Source organism: Eleutherodactylus coqui, chromosome 5 (genome assembly GCF_035609145.1).
Source record: "Eleutherodactylus coqui strain aEleCoq1 chromosome 5, aEleCoq1.hap1, whole genome shotgun sequence".
In the NCBI taxonomy this organism is placed as follows: domain Eukaryota; kingdom Metazoa; phylum Chordata; class Amphibia; order Anura; family Eleutherodactylidae; genus Eleutherodactylus; species Eleutherodactylus coqui.
Window position 1 is genome coordinate 168,143,511 of NC_089841.1, and position 19,372 is coordinate 168,162,882.

Below are 19,372 nucleotides of genomic sequence, written 5' to 3' on the forward strand. Positions count from 1 at the left end.
CCAAAGTGGTGCCTGCAAAAATTAAGCCCTCACATAACTATGTTAATGAAAAAAATAAAATAGTTATGGCTCTTGCATATGACAAAGATAAGACAAAGAACATTTCTTGGTCATTGAGACACAAAATGGGCTGGTCACTAAGTGGTCAATAATGCAGTAAAACTCCTCAAGAATCTTCCTTGTCCTAAAATTACTTTATAAATATTCTCCACAAAGAAAGCCAAAAATTCTACTAAAATTTAAAGCATGATATTAAAGGGGTATCCTCTATGTATTTCATGTGTCTATACCATATAGATGTAGGTATATTATCTCAAGACCTATCAACACCAGACGTACGGTGCTCTTTGCTAAGCACTTTCTCTAATTCCTAATGATAGCAATAGAGAGAGAGCTACTAAATGCCACAAATGCCTAAAATGAGAATACTCCATAGGTCACACTGCTTCTCTTTGTGATAACAGCTGGTTGCTGGCAACCTGGGCTACTGATTTAAGATGGCCATGCATACTGAAATGTCTTAAGACACCCCAAGACATTAGACAAACTTCTGTTCTCAAACCCCCTTCACTTTGCCAACAAAACAGATACTGACGATTCACTAAATATAAGAAAAGAAAGTATCAGTTAAAGGGGTATTTCTATCTCATAAGGTGAAGACATTGCTAGGATGAGCCATCACTTAATGATCGGAATTCATGAATGGGTGTGAGTGAGAGCTGCCTCTGATTGGCTCAGCGCTGAGCCAATCAGAGGCAGCTCTCACTCACACCCACTGCAGGCTGGCCGCGCTGAACTCCGTCTGCCGGGACAAGGTGAGTATATATATATTTTTTATTTTTACACATTTCTGGATGAATTGCAGAGAAGGCCTTATATATTTAAGCCCTTCCCGACAATTCATCCCGCGATCGCCGGCAGCCCATTGCTTTCAATGGAGCTGGCTGTATTGCCGGCTCCATTGAATTCAATGGGCAAACATTGTTCTTGATGATTTGTCCTCTATATGTTCTCAATGGGGTCGGCGCTGCTGCCGCCGGCCCCATTGAGCACATATAGAGAAGAGAACAGGAATCGCAGATAGGTGCGATCTGCGATTTCTGTTCTATAATTTATCGGACAAGCGCATAAAAAGCGCTCATGTGTCCGATACCATTGCAAAGCAATGGTTCTATAAAATCGCCGGACGCATGCGCAAATCGTGCGCAAAAACGCCCATCTGACTAAGGCCTTTAAGTGAACTTTGCAGGCTGCTCTTCTCTGCATAGTGGGGAGTGCCGCTATGTAGAAAACAGTGAAGGGCCACTGTGGCCTCTTAATTCTCAGGATTGATGGCAGTTCCAGAGGTGGACCCCATCAATCATAAAGTGATCCTAGGGATATGTTATCACTTTATGAGATGGGAATACCCCATTATGAAGAGTGTGTAAATGCATTTTAGAAATATGAATGACCGGGTATCACATGTACAGCTATCTTCAATAACAGTGGCTGGCCACTTTTAGAGCCCAATGCAATCTGACAGCAAATGATGGACTTTGTGCACTTTTATATGCAATGAAACAGTAAGTCCATAGTCCTTTCATCCTATTCATAAATAGAATTATTTGCTTGACCCCTGTCAACACTTTCAATTAGAATTCCTGTTGACTTAAATGGATGTTCTCATTTCAGCTACACATGGCATTGCCATAGGATATGCCATAAATGTCTGATAGATGCGGGTTCCAAGTACAGGACCCACGCATATCTCTAGAACAAGGGTCCCCGACCCTGTCCTGCCTCACTCCATCCCACTGGCTGCTGCATATGGGTCGCAAGAGATGGTCGAGTTTTATGGAAACAGCAGAGCACTCTGTAACACTCTTTCCTTATCTCCCATAGAAGTGAATGGGACTTGTATGCAACACTGTAGCACAGAAGGCTATACTGTTACTGTAACTTGTGAGATGCATAAACAGTACAGCTTGCTATGATATGCTGTTCATGTAATTCCCGTTCACCTCTATGAAGGTTACAGAAACTACATAGCACAGGGTGCTTGGCTGTTTCCATAAAGCCAGGCAGTGAGTTGGAGTGAGGATTTTAATTTAAGATGACCCAAATGTTTCTTTTTTGTAGTTGACATTCTATCACTCTTCTTAGCCAGGGGAACATTCACCTCTTAGATGAGATTGAGTCTGTACCATGACCAATTCTATAAAAATAGCCGTGGAATCTTTATTTGTGACCTTTTCAGAGATTTTTGCAATGGATTTTAGCCAAGGTCCTAATAAGACTAGGCCACCGGTTGGCAATTGCAGCTAATCAGCGAGCTACAGGTGAGATTCTTATATTCACCCAAAGGCATCATCTGCTCTTTCTCCACAGCTTAAAAGTGTCTTATACCTGAATTAGCATATTAAATATTACAAGCAGAAGGAATGTAATATTTGTGTGGAAGTCACATTTAGCACAAGAAGGCAGCAACTATATGTTTTACCTATGGTTTCAATTCACTTTATATATAAAAGAGTATTTTTCATATATGACTTAATATTTTCTGTGAACTGTTATTTGGGCCAAAGGTAAAAATCAACATTTCTTGTCTACATCGTTTACCTGAAGCAGACATACAGTGCACCACCCTCCATAGTCCATACTGTTGTGGTTCAGTCTCATATAAAGACAATGTTCTAATATAAATGGAAATCAGGTGGTTGCCGTCATTACTTACGGAGAATGGCCCCACATGTCCCCATTCTTCCAGGAGAGTGTCAGTTTTCGCTCTTGAGATAATTAAATTACAGTACACATTATCCCATCATCTGAGCTCCTGAAGGACCCAAATTAACTGGAAAATTGGGAAGACTTGTGCATTATTGGGTCACGGACGGATAGATTTAGAGGCTTGACTAGCTCCTCTCACAATGAATGTGCAGCTTATTATTACTATTTTTTTAAAGGGGTTATTCCATAGAAAATATTATTTAAAGTGTACTTGCATTTTCAAATAACTTTTTAAAATAAGTTGCCGGGTGTGTGCATAAAGAATAACATCCTTTTTCACCATTATATGACTTATATTTGCATTTTCCCTTGAGCAGGCTGTATGTCTGATTCTCCATCTTCTCAGAACTACTGTGAAGAGCTGCTGCTGTGCTGTGTTCTATACACTGTACGCAGAGAACTGTAAACATCTTGCTTTCTAAATACCTATTACACACACAGAGACATAATCTCGTCAAGCAGCAGTGTACAGAAAACAATAGCAGTGCACATGTGTATAAACAGCAGAAAATTGCACTATTAGCTCTACTTGCAGCACTCCATGTGTGAGTTTCTCTCGCTCCCCCTAGTCCCTCTCCTCTGTGCATGTAGATCACATGATGAGTCATTTCCTGCCCTGTTGTGAGCATTTTCTTGTCAATCAAGAGCTAGCAGACAGTGGACAGCAAGCTAGAGGAAGGAAGACCGCAATATAGGGGGATTTTTCAGCACAAAAACATCTATTTAGGTAAATGAAGTCCACAGCAGTTTTGCCACTGTTATGACACTGGTTAACATATAAGCATGAGTTATTTGAAAAGTTAATGTCTATTTAAGTCCAGCCCATAATTATAAACATTATGGTATTTACACTTCTAAAGAAATATTTATATCCTTAGATATTGCAGGACTAATGTTAAAATAGCGCCACCTGCTGTTTCTGTTCTGTGTCCACCTCAGTCAATGTTTTTAGGTGATGATACAGACCTAGTGTTGCCTCTTTCCCCATGTGGAGGGATCCTTGAGTGGTTTTTTGGCTGCCTTTGAAACTACAGCACCGCTTCTGCTTTTCAGAAGAAATGCTTCCCCCTCCCCCCCCCCAGTAGTTTAGGACGAGCTCTGTTTGCTCTGCAGGAAAAGATTATTATAGTTTTGATGAATGGGGCTCGTTCTACTTTAAACAGGGCTACCAACATTGTTAGTGTCATTGCTACAGGGCTTCTTAAAAGGTCAGATACTGACTTGCAGGAATGCTGCCTTCTAATAGGTGGCGCTTTAGAGTCATTGATCCATTTCCTATCTGCATTTAGCTGAAAAGGACATTAGGAGGACAGCTCTGTGTGCCAGCTGGTTTCAGACAATCAGCGTTGAAATAAACACAGTCAGCAGTGCTCAATGGCTGAGAGCAGCTGAGTGACAGCATATCACTATGGTATTGGCCATGATGTAGAACTAGCAGTAGACGTCTATGGGCAGTACAGTATTTTACTGCACCTTTCCAGGAAATTTTGTAATAATGTAGAAGGCATTACGACAAAGGCATAAAAGTTTTAGGGCTCCTGTCCACGGGTAATTGTGTGATAATCTGGCCGCGGGTAACGCAGTGCACGCTTTCCATAGCGTTGCAATGGAAAGCACAGCCTCCTGTCCACAAGCGGAGAATCATAGCAACGATTTGCCGTGATTCTCCGCGGTGAGCCTATCTGTCAGATAGGCTCACGGCAGAGAACTGACAGTTCTCTCCCCTGCTCCCCCGTGGCGGAATATCACTAGCGATATTCCGCTTCGCCTGTGGACAGGGGGCCTTAGTTGCATTTTGGTAATAAGTAAAATGATTTTTTTTTTTAAACTGTTGTGAAGTGATCTGCACTTTCTGGTTGGGATTGTAGTTCATTAGTAGTGTGGACTTTACCCTGAACTGTCATGCAGAATATCTGCATCTAAGTTACATCGGCTCCTGTCCTTTTTCTACAAGGTATTATGAGCAGTGTTATCGCTAGGCATTTACTCTGCACTCGAGATAATGCTCTCAAATTAGGTCTTCTGAGATACCACTAGACAAGCATAATGAAAAGATGTACAATCCACAAACTTATAATGTCTGATGTAGCGGGGTGCGCAGTATTTGGTGTGACTGGGGTCCAGGCATTGATGACTTATTGGCTGTAGTGTTTCCTGAGACCATCCTTCTGTAGTCATTTTCCGCAGTGTAAGCAGGCAGCCCTCTGCATGTCTGTGTCCCTGCAAAATGCTCAGTTCTGTTTCTGTGTTTGTTTTTTTTTAAATACACAAATTCTATATTGTTTTTAATTTCTTTGCTGGTTTTAATGACAAATAAAAGATGGAAACATCTGCTATAATTTTGCTGTAAACAAACGTCTCCAGGTTTGTCCCTGAAATGGACAGCATAAGACGCAGACATTGTTGCAGCATGAGATATGCCTTCTCTGCATATGTGCATTCATACATATGTATGACATGTCTTTGTCTTTGAGTGTAAACACAAAGATGAGTGGAAGCAAGACGCTTTCTCTCTCTGTGGGTTTGGGAATGATGGGAATACTAAGGGAAATCACAGATTGCATATTGCAGTAACCATTATTTGCATCTAAAAGGGACATGTTAAGAAACCTCCAGTTTTCAAGCTGTCATGGTATAACAGGTCTTGGCACATTGTGATTTGTTGTTCCAAATAAAGAAAACAGTCACAATATGCCTTCATAGGGAAAATTTGTTGGTACTTGTAGTTCTACTGCAGCTAGCAAGCTTACCATGGTGCATTCAGTGTGTGACTGTGGAGAGTATTGCTGATGTTTGGTCTTGGGAAAGTGTTTGGCTGTTGTGCGTCAAGGGATTCAACATATTAGAAAATACATACAGTATATAAAAACGTAATTCTTGTATTCTATTGGAAGATATGTTATCTGCCTGTATCTATCTATCTATCTATCTATCTATCTATCTCATATCTATCTATCTATCTATCTATCTATCTATCTCCTATCTATCCATCTCATATCTATCTATCTGTCTAACTCATATCTATCTATCTCATATCTATCTATCTATCTATCTATCTATCTCATGTCTCTCTATCTATCTATCTCATATCTATCTATCTATCTATCTATCTATCTATCTATCTATCTATCTCATATGTATCTATCTCATATCTATCTATCTATCTGTCTAACTCATATCTATCTCATATCTATCTATCTATCTATCTATCTATCTATCTATCTATCTATCTCATGTCTCTCTATCTATCTATCTCATATCTATCTATCTATCTATCTATCTATCTCATATCTATCTATCTCATATCTATCTATCTATCTCTCATATCTATCTATCTCATATCTATCTATCTATCTATCTATCTATCTCATATCTATCTATCTATCTATCTATCTATCTATCTATCTATCTATCTATCTCTCATATCTATCTATCTATCTATCTATCTATCTATCTATCTATCTATCTATCTAATCTATCTATCTATCTATCATCCTTCTGAATATGCAAAATTTAATTCAAATCATTTAAATTAATACAACATTCACATACACATAGTCAGTGGATGTAATATAAAGCAGGCATACGGATGTGTGTTCCTCTGATTTCATACTTTCCTCATAAATCCATATAAATCTATGAGCTATAAGGCTTCCTTCAGATGTAGTCTTTAGTTGTGCGTTTTTCACTGACACCTTTTTTTGGTACCAGTGTTTTTGGTCACTTTTACCTAGAGAATGTAGCAATTTGCAGAAAATGCTGTAGACCCAATAATAAGCCCAGTAAGGTCCCCGACCTTACACTAGTGTTGTTTTATCTGTGTGTTGGTTGTCAAAAAAGCAAATGATACACGGACAGCATACAGACCCACAATATTCAATGAGCAGCAGAAACTCATCACATGTCCTACTCTTGTCTAATTCGTGGACGAAAATTAGGACATTAGCAAATGCACGTCAATGTGCGGGTCGTCTATTTATTTATTTTCCCACTGCATCAAAACTCCAAGAAGTGTCGTTCTTGTGAAAACCACTATATATGAGACCAGGGCAAGGGTGATTTCATACAAACTCTTTTGTGGCGGTTTGCTATGCCATTTTCTGAGCCAAAGCAGGAAGTGTATTCAGAAGATGTGAAAAATATAAAGCGAGGACTTGTAAAGGTGCTTTCACACGGACCAGAATTGACTCTCAGGACGCACCCAAATCCGCAGCTGTGGAACTCTACACCAAAATCTGCAGATCCAACTGTGGATTTTGATATGGCATTGCAGGCAGGTAGCCGGCGGATCTTGGTGTGGAATCTACCGGGGCTTGTAGTGTGTCCAGCGTGCTAATTCCAGATTATGTAAAAGCACCCTATTTTTTCGTCCTGCTAGATCCATTTTTGGCTCAATAAAAATGCATGAAAAACTGACACCAAAACCTGTGTAACACCACCCTTAGGGCTCATGCCCACATCCGTGACAGGCTCCACAAGCGGAGTACCGCAGCGCCCCCCCCCCCCCCCCCCTACAAAGATCCCAAAATCACCTCCGGATCCCCTGTGCAGCTCCCGCATGACACGCTGTGACGTATGCGCAGTACAGCGCATGACACTCTGGCAGTGTCATATGACACGCCATATGATGTGCTACAGCATAGCGTGACTGCCGGCTTCTATTGACTACAAATACGCACGGGTTATATTACACTGCAGAATTCCACTGTGGAATTCCGCAGTGTGAACATTGAGCTATTAGGTTCAATACAACCTAATAGCTGCGGTGAAACGCCACGGATTTCCGGCTGTGGGCATTAGCCCTTAGGTTACCTTCATACAGGCAAGAACGATATTGAGCAGAGAAACTCTGCCCGATATGATGCTCATCATCATGTGTTTTACTTCCGGATGCAAGGCAATTTTTAGGCAAAAATACCTCGCATCACTTCTGTAGAATTCAGATCCTCTCGCACAATAGAGGATCAGAAGTGTTTTTCATTGATTTCAATGGGAAACATCTGATGCACATCGGACAACATGCGTGAGCCATGCAATGCATTAATGGTCCCATTGAAATCAATGGGCGATGTGTTCCGAGGAATGCTAAAAAATAGAACACACCACGTTTTTTTCCCTTGCAGCATCGCTGTAGGGGAAAGCATTACTCATGTGTATAACTTCATTCGAAAGAATATTATAGTCGCCTGAGTTTTGTGCATCTCGGAATGCAGCCTTAGGCCTTAGTCACACGGGCGTAAATACGCGCGTATATACGCGCATAAAAACCCACGGGCGTATTTACACGCGTATATACGCGCGTAAAAACGCACCTACAAAAGATAGAACATATTGGTGGCAATGGACATGGTCACACGTTTTTTTTACGCGCGTATATACGCGAGTATATACGCGCGTATTTACGCCCATGTGACTAAGGCCTTAGAGAAATGTTCTTATGGACTTTGCAGGGTGTAGAGAACTCATAGTGTATTAATCCTTTAGGCTTAGGTAAAATATTATGATCAAAAGTTGTATAAACATCAATATATCACTTACTTTCAGGAAACAACATCTATTGTATCTTTGCTGTTTGTTTTTTTCATGCTTTAGCATTATTCAGAATGAGTAAATAAATACATGTATAGGATTCCTTGTGTTAGCGTACCAGCTGCCTGGACACTATAAATATTGTCCTTTTTTATTAACTGTAAATAGGGCTCTATTTTGGAGTAGGGCTTATACTTCAAGCATCCTCAAAAATCCTACAAAAGCATTCTGCATCATGAAAAATCAAGAAAAATCCTGCTACGTCTTATTTTCAGGGTATGTCTCATTTTCAGGGAAACGGGGTAGTTTGCAAATATCTAACTTGGAGATACTTCTGTAACAGATTTCTTTAGTAACATATCACTGAAGAAAATGTAACCATTTGTATCAGTGAAATGTTGTCCAACTATGAACACAGCGCCTAATACTTGTTTATTAGGTTTTCTGGTATTGTAGTCTGCGTGTGTTAACCGTTTGAGACAAGGGTGGTTTACTTGCTAGCACTTGGTATTCCTGGAATGCCACAAAATCTCCAAAACGGCACCACAATACAGCCACAATCTTTATAAAATATCGGAAGATCAACAGGGAAGTGTATCTACTTTCACAGCTTCCCTGATCCCCGGCATCCCTCCTGCCCAAAGGTGCTGCTGCTGTCCTGACCACAACATTTTCTAAAATGATCTGCTGGAAGTAGTTTAAGAGAGCTTGTTTTGTTCCAGCAGCTTTTCTTGCTGGCTGCCTTGTCTGTGAGCAGTGTGTGTATGTCTGCTGGAGACAAGCAGAGTGGAAATGTCAAGGGTCAGGCAGAAGGAGGAGGATCAGGTCAGAGGCAGCTACTACCCTAGTGTGAGAAACCTGAAACGTGTTCTGCAGCTTAACTGTTTCTTCCCCGGCCGCACAGCCCAGCCAGACATCAGCTGCGCAGGCTGGATAATATGCAAAGTTAAATGTCCTGATAGATTCTCTTTCTGCATATTATTACCGCTTTGGTTTTACAAGCCGAATCCATTTTCCTTTTAACAACAAATATAATATCACATTATGGTTCTTTCAAGCTGTTATTAATATTCAAAAGTAATAAAATGAATGCGATAAAACCAAATGTCTGTGACCTCCTTGCAGTTATGTTCTGAATAGCTAAACAGATCATCTTCCAAGAATAGATACTAAGTGATACCGGGAGCATTCGTCGCTCAATAGCTTCAATTGGATGAATAATCCATAATCTATTGAAAAGTAACGTCTGTTTATGCACTAGTGTCTGTAAAGACAACAGTTTGTGGTCACATTTGTATGACGATAAACAGTTATGGGAAAGAGATTCTAGCGAACGCTAAACATTGGGTGAGGTTACCGGCAGAGCAACGAGACAGGACTTGCGAGATACTGGGACTTAAAATGTGACATGCATTCTTCCTCCTCAATGACTTTGTATTGAAGGTGGAAATTATTTGACAATGCGTCACTCACAATAGTGAAGATGCAGATTTATTCAGTTTAGAAGGTCTCTATGAATTGATGTACGCAAATGTATAGACATTTTTTGTTAGGATAGGCATTTCCGATTTGGTATAGTGGTGCCTTATGGGTGTAGGTAAAGAAACTATAACATTGGAGATAGTGTTATTCCATAGTAACTCATCAATAATATATGAACGTGAGAAATTCTTTACATATGAGCATTTGCTTGTGTCAGTGTGACATTTAGTGGTGCAGTGTGCATGAGCCTTTAAGCTGCTGGGCTTTGGCTTTAGTTAGTGAGGTGGATATACAAGTTCCTAATCAGCTTTGAGACTATCTCTGGCATCAGCACTGCTTTATCCTGTGATTTGGGTAATAATGATAAGTTCCAGGACTAATGAAAAGGAAGTAAATATAGAAATTTGTTTTAATTAGCAACACTTGCATGCAACCACGTCTAATGATAATTGCAGCTTGTGCATCACCCAAAGCGATTATTTTCATAATAATTGAAATGTAATCTAAACTGGTAAAAGTTATGTCGTCAGAGAAGCCCCATTGTGGTGATCGCCTTATGTAAATGAGCTATTTAGTCAGCGTAGAAAGGAGTAGCCTCCTAATCCTGAGGATAGGAAAGAGCAGAGCACTTCCTTGGATATTATATCTCAGCAATCAGATATGCAGATACAAAGTGGGTGCTCACATTTAAGGCCTTTGGACCTTCCCAATTTCAAAAACAGGGAGGTCCTGATGTATAAGTAATCATACATACTTCATGATTCTTTTAATGCCTATTGAAGATGCAAAAAATGCATAAGGCGGTTTATCTCCCTTTAACTATAATGGAGGGTAATCCTGCATTTGGTCACCTCTGTGCCTGGAATAGAGACCAAGAACCCCTGTTCTTGGGATCAGCAGGGTCATCTCAAATCAGAACCTCTATAAATAGATAAAGGAATATGTTACTGTTGGATGATATGTTAGATCAAAAAGCAGATGGCCTCGTAGAGAACATATAAACTTACAGCAGTTTTAGCACTTAGGAACAAAGAAAAATATACTGATAACTATAGTCAAGTAGTCAACTAAGAAACATTGTCAGAAGGTGAAAGATTGCACCATATGTTCAGATAACGTGCACCTACTTCCATTCAAACAGTGAGGAAGTTTGATGTCTTATGATTTCTAAGCCCCTTGTTACAGACAACCAATCATAAGGTATAATTATTTCCCGCAGGGATTTATGTTCTCCCTCATGTGTTACATTGTGTGCTTAATTGTGCATATAATGTTCATATTAACAATAAATAAATCAATAAGAAGTAACAGAAGTATGTAACTGCCATAATCAAGTTTCTAATCACATGAAATTTATAGACTTTTAAATGCCCTCCTGCAACTTTTACTTGAAAGTTGCACGAGTTTTTCTTTTTAGTTGACCATTACCCATGTCGTGTTTTTTCTTGTATATCATCCACTGTAGTGCAGTATCTAAAGCTGTTTTTATGTAACATGATTTATTGGCCAACAGATAAACAGTCTGCTAATTTTGCCATTGTATGTTGTTTATTTTATATTTAATAAACATAACTAAATTGTAACCAGTTACGAGAACGCCAATTAGGAACTACCTGTATGTTTTTTATAATCAATTTATCAATCATCACTTATTGTTACTAACGATTCATATTGTCCCCTTTTCGACATCAGGGGATGTATGGGTAGTCGAGCCCACTCTATATGACTTTTATAGCTGATTCTTATCTGCAATGGTTGGAATCAAAGGTAATTCTAATCCTGGTTGTTTAACCCTTCAGACGACATGCTCAATTGTGATTGTGGGATCTTAAGTGATTAGGCAGAGAAAGAGTACTCCCTCTATCCCCCAATCAGCCCACCATGACAGGATCATTGAGTGCTGAGGGGTTGTCAAGGCATCCAGGGGCTTAGTGATTAATAGGGCGACAGCACAGAAACAATACACTGCAATAGAGAAGTATTGCAGTGTATTGCACAAGCGATTGAATGTTCTAGTTCCCTAGTAGAATTAATAACAATGCATAAAAACAATATAAAAAATGCTTCAGATATATTAAAAAAATAAATAAAAGTTCAAACTACCCCTTTTCCAATATGTGATCCAAATAATATAAACATTAAAAAAATGTCTATTATTGCTGCATCCAAAAAATTTTAAACTATTAAAATAGCATTATTAACGCCATAATATATACATAATTGCTGGGTTTTTTTTTTGTTATTTTGGTTGCCTTAAAAATTGCATTAAAAGATGTTCAAAAAGTCATCCGTACCACAAAACGGTACAAGAAAAACTGCAGCCCACCCTAGAAAAAAGAAAAAAACATTTTGGGTTTTCAAATATGGCATAATAAAGCCAATTTTATTTTTTTAAGTAATAAAGCATGACAAAAAATATGAACAAAATCCAAAAAATAACTGCGAAATTGTGTTGTTTTTTTATAATCCACTCCACAAATAATTTTTCGCAAGTTTCTCAATACATTAGATGGTACATTAACCTCGGGAAGGTTTTTGTCCTCCCTGAACTTAAGTTAGGACGCCTGCATTATGATTTAACAGATGTACCACGCAGCTAATGCTGATGGGAAAGTAAAAAGGTCATGGTTCTTAGAAGAAAAACACTAAAGCAAACAGAAAAAAGAAAGAACTAAAATGGTTTAATGGGATTAAGGGATTAAATACATTCATACATATATAACATGTTAGAGATTAGTTATGGTATGAAACTGTATGTACTGTTGGTGAAATCCTTGATTCCCCACAGATAGCACATTGGGGTGCACAAGACCTTAATCGTGGGCTGACCTGTGACTACCATCAATGTCAGTAAGACATTTGGCCATGTATGACCAGCCTTAGCTTAAAGACATTAAGTACGCTGTATTCTGGGGTATGGGAAATAAAATGTAGTACAATATATAGTTGATATGGCTGGAATTTAAGGGAGGTAGAAATGAAAGCAGTTAACTATATGCTCTGCGAAGGCACATGAAAGTCAATAGATATAAGTCACTTGAAGGTGTAAAATCTCCTCAAGCGGAACGAAAAGTCATCTTTTCTCCATGAAAACATACAAGATAGCCTGCTTCTATTCGAGTATAGACAATTTATTGCACTTAAGTTGTGGAATAGTGCTAGTGTCCTATACACATTTCCGAGATCAATGCCAGTGTTAACTCACTGCTGTACAACATGTCCTTGCTTACTAAATCCTTCTGCAAATGAATGCTAATATGTGGTATTTATCTAGGAAGAAGTCCATGTTAGTGGGACAAGACATCACTTTAATTGTCCCATCCCGCTGTGTCTGTTGTTGTTGTTATCACTACAGTACATATGCTGTTATTTTAGCCATTGACTATTATGTATTACATTATGAGACATCAGATTATTGTGTCTTTGTATCGAGGCACAGAAAAGCTGTTTTTGCAGCTGGTTCAGATAGAGGAAAATCTCTTCTTACATTTGACACAGATCATTAAGCAGAGAATTTAGGCCCATTACGAGCACAATAACACATGTGTGTTAACTCCTCCTGTTGACACTGCTTGGATTATAATATAATGTATGTGAAGGGAGTGATGTGACATATACACCTATGAGGACTGTGTGTAAAATGCTACCTGAGGAGTAATTCTTTGAACTGGCAGATATCAGTCAGATCTGTTACCAGATACAATCTCACTATGATCTTCTCAAATTTACTTGCGCTTATATGTCTAACGTCAACTCCTGCTAACTTGCCTGATACATAAAGATTTTCTTTATTATTATTAAGAAAGCGGAGACACCATTGTGCTTCACTTGTTTATCACTAGTCATTCTATGATGTCCTCGGTGCCTGTGTAAAAATGGAGAGGGTAGACTATTAACCTTTACGTTCTTTACGGCTTCCTCATTGAGAAGGATGGCCAAGCACCACGTAGGCATTAGAAAAGTTGACTGTCGGAACGCTATAAAGATTGAACCTTCTGTCAAGATAGAGAAGAGATATTCAGCACAATCCAATATCTGCCTAAAGATTCCATATACAATAAATCAAATTTTGATCACAAAGACAAGTCAGAATAGTATGGCCAATACTTGGGTGAAATTGTAAATACAATAGATCTTTCCTGATAAGAACTGTGAAAAGATTTCTGAAAAATAGTTGGATATGTCTTATTATTACTAGTAGAGATGAGCGAGCACGCTCGGTTAAGGCAGTTACTCGAGCGAGCATCGTCTTCTCAATAACTGCATACTAGTCCGAGCAGATTCGGGGGGAGGCAGGGCCGAGCGGGGGGTGGAGGGGGGGGGGGAGAGAGAGATCTCTCTCACTCTATCTCCTGCTGTCCACTGCCGCCCCCCTGAATCTGCTCGGACCAGTATGCAGTTACTAGAGAAGAGCGATGCCCGCTAGAGTAACTGCCTTAACCGAGCGTGCTCGCTCATCTCTAATTACTAGCTGTTTAACTGGTCCAAGTTTCTACGCCCTGCACCATACTATACTTATGGTATAAGTTTTAGGCAGCTAACTGAACAGTCAGGCAGCCATATGTCTGATTCCCTATTTGCAGAGACTGGTAAATACGATAGAATGGTAGAGTTGGAAGGGACCTCCATGGTCATCAGGTCCAACCCCCTGCTCAATGCAGAGAGCACAAGTGTTTTTCACCACTTCTCTTCACCCATCTTGTTCTAATTGTTTATTAGTCTACTGCTGTATGTAATGTCTGGTTTTAGCTGTACATGTACCCTCTGAATTGTAAAATGCTGCAGAATATATTGACACTATCATAATAATAATTATTATCATCATTATTGTCTATTGTCTGCTCACAGATCCACAGCTCTCAATGATCCTGCTGGTCACATGATTTATCATATGATCTTCAGGATCTAAGTAGACCCAGTAGAGTCATAGTATTGACAGCTGTAATGCAACAGAGCTGATGTCTCCTGTAATTGCAGTTGACTATAGTGAAAAAACAGAGTGTAAAAAAATTATAATAAGGTCCCCCACTGGTCTTTTCTGACCACTAAGGAACAGACCATACAAAATGAAAAGATATAAAACATGAAATCAATAAATACACCAATCATAACCCTCTTCCTGCCACGTTCCCCCTGCCAATTGCTGTTATATCACCATGCAAGACCAAATTGTTCTAAATTGAACATGTAATTCATCAACATTTACAGTAGACAATGACAAACAGTCATAACAAGTCTATTTCAGTGTAACACTATATTATGACCAGAAAAAATAACTAAACCTTAAAGAAAGTCATTCTTTTGAAGGAAATTTTTTTTAAAATGCATAAATTATGTGTATAAAATGAAAATAAGCCCGCATTGTACTGTACATAAGGGAAATATCACTAAAATCACGTTGCCAGCCCAACAAATAAAAATATAACAGTCATTAAATGAACCCAAACTAAAAATGGCTAAATGGTATCTGGTTCTAAAGGCCCACAATATCCCAGACCACAACCAGTTAACGAGTTGCCAAACAATTAACTTATAAGCATTGATGGAGAACCTGCTAAAATTATATTTTGCCTTGTGCTAGTGCCTTGGCACAGAAATACTCATCCATTAACCTTTTAGACTTTTTAAGACTTTAACTCCTTCCCGCCCCATGACGTAAGGGTACATCATGGGAGGCGGGTACTTCCTGCAAAATGACGTACCCTTACATCATGCGGATAGCGTGAGATCATAGCAGATCTCACGCTATCCCGCAGCAGGAGCCGGCTGTCACTAGTAGCCGGTGTCCCGCTGCAACAGATGCGCCCCCCCCCCCCACTGTTAACCCCTTCCCTGCCGCGATCTAAGTAGATCGTGGCAGGGAAAGTGTTCACAGAGGGAGTGCGCTCCTTCTGTGTCTCCAGGCGGCCTGGCTGGTTGCTATGGCAACAGGATGCCGGATATGGGCGTCCTGTACTGCCATAGCCTATGATTGCTATAGTAAGCGATAAAGCATGGCAGGGAAGAAGCCCTGCCATGCATTATCGCAGCGATCTGAAGTGCTACAGTAAAAGTCTCTCAGAGGGACACAAGTGTTGTAAAAAAGAGAAAAATAAAGTTCAAAAATAAAAATGTAAAAAAAAAGTCTAAAAACCCTTTTTTATGCTTTTTTTCATATTAGCATAAAAAAAGAACCACATATTTGGTATCGACGCGTCCGTAACAACGCGTACAATACATTGAACATGCTTTGTATCCTGCACGTCAAAAAAGCGTGAAAAAATGCTTAAAAACTGAGGCAAAAAGCTTATTTGTAGCATTTTGCCTCCCATAAAACGCAATAAAAGTGATAGAAAAAACACATGTACCTCAAAATGGTACCAATAAAAACGACAGCTTGTCTCGCAAAAAATAAGCCCTCACAGAGCTCCGTCCATGGAAAAATAAAAAAGTTATAGCAGTGAGTTTAGAAAAAAAAAATAATTTCCAAAAAAAGGGTTTTTATTGTGGAAAAGTGGAAAAACCTAAAAAAAATTATATGAATTTTGGTATCATTGTAATCATAGCGGCCCGCAGAAAAAATGTGTTGTATCATTTATGCTGCATAATTAACGCTTTAAAAAAAAAAAATCTATGGCAGAATTGATGCGTTTTCTCTCCCTACGATCATAAAAAAAATAATAAAAGTTTTACAATGTAGTCTATGTACCCAAAAATTGTACCTAAAAAATCTACAGGTCGCCACACAAAAAACAAGTCCTTATACGGCGGCGTCAACAGAAAAATGAAAAAGTTATGGCTTTTGAAAAATGGAGATGGAAAAATAGCAAAAATCGCTTGGTCCTCAACGCCAAAATAGGCCATGTCCTTAAAGGGTTAAAAAGGTATTTATGACATATCCATATAAGTGACAGGTGGGGTTCCCATCACAGGCTTGAAATGAAAGAGTCATACATATGCGCAACTACCTCTCCATTAAATCACAGCTAGGACTTCCTTGTTTTCCCAAACAGATAGGAGTCCCAAATGTGGCAGGCCCACCTAGTCCACATTTTTATTTTATTTCTGTCTATAGTAGGAAAACCCCCTAAAGCCACCTTCATTAAAGTTGTGCCCGCAGCGGAAAATAAGCAGCAGATATGCAGGAAAGCTGCAGAGACCAAATGTGCACCTAAATGTTGTAGATTTGGGTTTTTGTAGTAAATCTGCTACACAATTTAACCCTCGTATTTCATGGGTTGATTTCTACAGCAAAAATCTGCCGCCGAAGTAGACATGCTGCAGATGTAAAATCCACAGCATTTTTCAAAAGCACTGTGGATTTGTTGCAGAACATTTCCGTACCATGTCAAGATTATAAAAATTTCCTCCCACATGGCTTGTACTGCAAATGCTGTGGAATTTTTACAACACTTCCGGCAGCAGAAATTCCATTTCTGTTATGTGTGAAGGCGGTCTTAGGGCTTATTCACAGGAGCATACATCGTCCGCCATTTTCACGGCTGGCTGATGTACCATCTGAGCTGTCTATTCCCTCGCCCTCGCCGGATCTCTGCCTCTCTCCGGCTGTTTGCAATGGGAGGAGAGAGGGTGGGGCGGAGCTAAGCTCCGGACCCCTCCCTGCCCCTTGTACGCAGCCAGCAATGGGAGGCGACAGGGCGAAGCTTAGCTCCACCCTGTTCCGCCCCCTCCCATTGATAACAGCCAGAGGGGAGGAGAGAGGCAGAGAACCTGCGAGGGGAAAAAAGGGGATAGACAGTTCAGATGGTAGCATATATCGGTGTGTAATGTCTACATCTAGATTAAAATGTCTTCTTCCTCAAACTTATACTTATCCCAGATTGGTTTTACCATTGAGCCTCATCAGCTCTGACAGCGGTATTTGAATGTAGCAATTGGAATTGTGATGTTCTAAATGGCTCCTTCGTAATGAGATTGTGGGGTGCCATCCGGGTATCATTAAGATGTGCTTGTGTCACATTTTAATTGGGTGCCCATTAGAATACAGTACAATGCATTATAGTATTGCATAAAAGTATGTGAGCAATCAAATGATCGCAAGTTCAAGTTTTCTATGGGGACAAAGAAAAAAAGTTAAAATAACTAAAATAAAGTATTTTTAATTAGTGCAAAAATTTTAAGTGGGGAAAGAACTCCTTTTCCTAGTTGTCGCATCAAAAAAGTCCAATTTATTAAAATTCACATTATTAACCCTGTTCAGTGAACGCGGTCTGAAAAAATTGTGTTTTTTTTAATCACCCAGTTTCTGATTTTAAAAAAAATGAATAAAAAGCAATCAAAAGGTTGTATGTACCCAAAATGGTACCAATAAAAGCTACAGGTGACCGCACAAAAAACAAGCCCTCACACAACTGCATCAATGGGAAAATTTTTAAAGTTATGAGGGTCAAAATATGGTGACAGAAAGCATTCTTAATAGCTATTATATTTTTTTAACTTTTATTTATTTTTTTTGAAGTACTACATTAAAAAACTGCACTAATTTAGTATATCTATAATCATACTGACCCACAGAATAAAGCTAATATGTCATTTTTACTGCCCCCCCAAAAAAGGCACAATTATTTGGGGTGAAATTGAAAAAAAAAACACAAGAGATTCTTAAAAGTTTTTCAATATATTATATGGCACTTTGAACAGCACCATTGACAAAATACAACTTGTATCGCCCTCATGTAGCCATTTCAGTGGAAGAATAAAAAAGTTATGTTTTTTTAAAAGTGAGGATGGAAAGGTAAAAATAAATATAAAAATAGGGCTGCAGAGGGAGGGGGCGTTGATGAAAGTGTTTGAGACCAAGCAGTCAAAGTAGATGGCAGTCCGATAGTAAATAAATACATGGGGATTGCATTTTCAAAGATTAGATATTAAGGGAAAATTCACTTTAAAAATAACGCTTTTGATATAGGCCATAATTACAAACATTTTTTTAATCTTGTCAATTACGGCTTCCCGGTGCAAGTAGGCTGAAGAAATAGCGTGCAAGTGTAAAAAAGAGAAATAAAACTTTATTACAATAAGCACAATCACCTTGAAAAGTCAGATTAAAATATCACAACATCTGCATCTCAATATTCCATCAGGGGAAATGAATGTGTGATGGGAATCTCTGCTTGTAGTATAAGTACAGTTATATATTTTCTCCTGCTGTGCTGACTGGTAAAATTGATTGAACTCCTTTTAATTTTAGGAAAGGACATTTGCTAGGGTTCTGTGTAGCTGCTAGCTGGAGTTTGCTACTTCTGGGAATACAAATTACAAGGATGCCCTAAAGACGATTGAAAAATAATTCAAGGTAACAGAAAATAAACAGCAATGAGGTGATGCTGATTTTATGGCTGATATAGTTAGCACCTGATCTTGCCATTGTTTTAAAGCTATTTTACAGTCTTCTCAACTAAAGGCTTTCTGGGTAATGAGACTTCCTAAGACAAATATTTGATTAAAACAGGAAAATATGTAGTTAAGAGATGCACATAATAGTAGCTAAAGCAATACAATACAGTGATGATCAATAAATCTATTCCGAAGCATGCACAATATACCGACCTGTCAGAGAATCCTAGGCTGATGTAGTCTCAGGGCTTATTTC

The 19,372-nt window shown here is 39.0% G+C and overlaps 1 protein-coding gene across 2 annotated transcripts in view; it reads left to right on the plus strand.

Moving 5' to 3' along the window:
- MN1 (MN1 proto-oncogene, transcriptional regulator) overlaps nt 1–19,372 on the plus strand; it is a 54,259-nt gene that overhangs the window by 24,141 nt on the left and 10,746 nt on the right. Inside the window, exon 2 of one of the 2 annotated variants that reach the window (XR_010792842.1) lies at nt 18,971–19,075. The exons of the other annotated variant lie outside the window; for it this stretch is intronic. The gene's annotated coding sequence lies outside the window, so the exon portion shown is untranslated. The remainder of the gene's footprint in view (nt 1–18,970; nt 19,076–19,372) is intronic. 2 annotated transcript variants of the gene reach the window in all.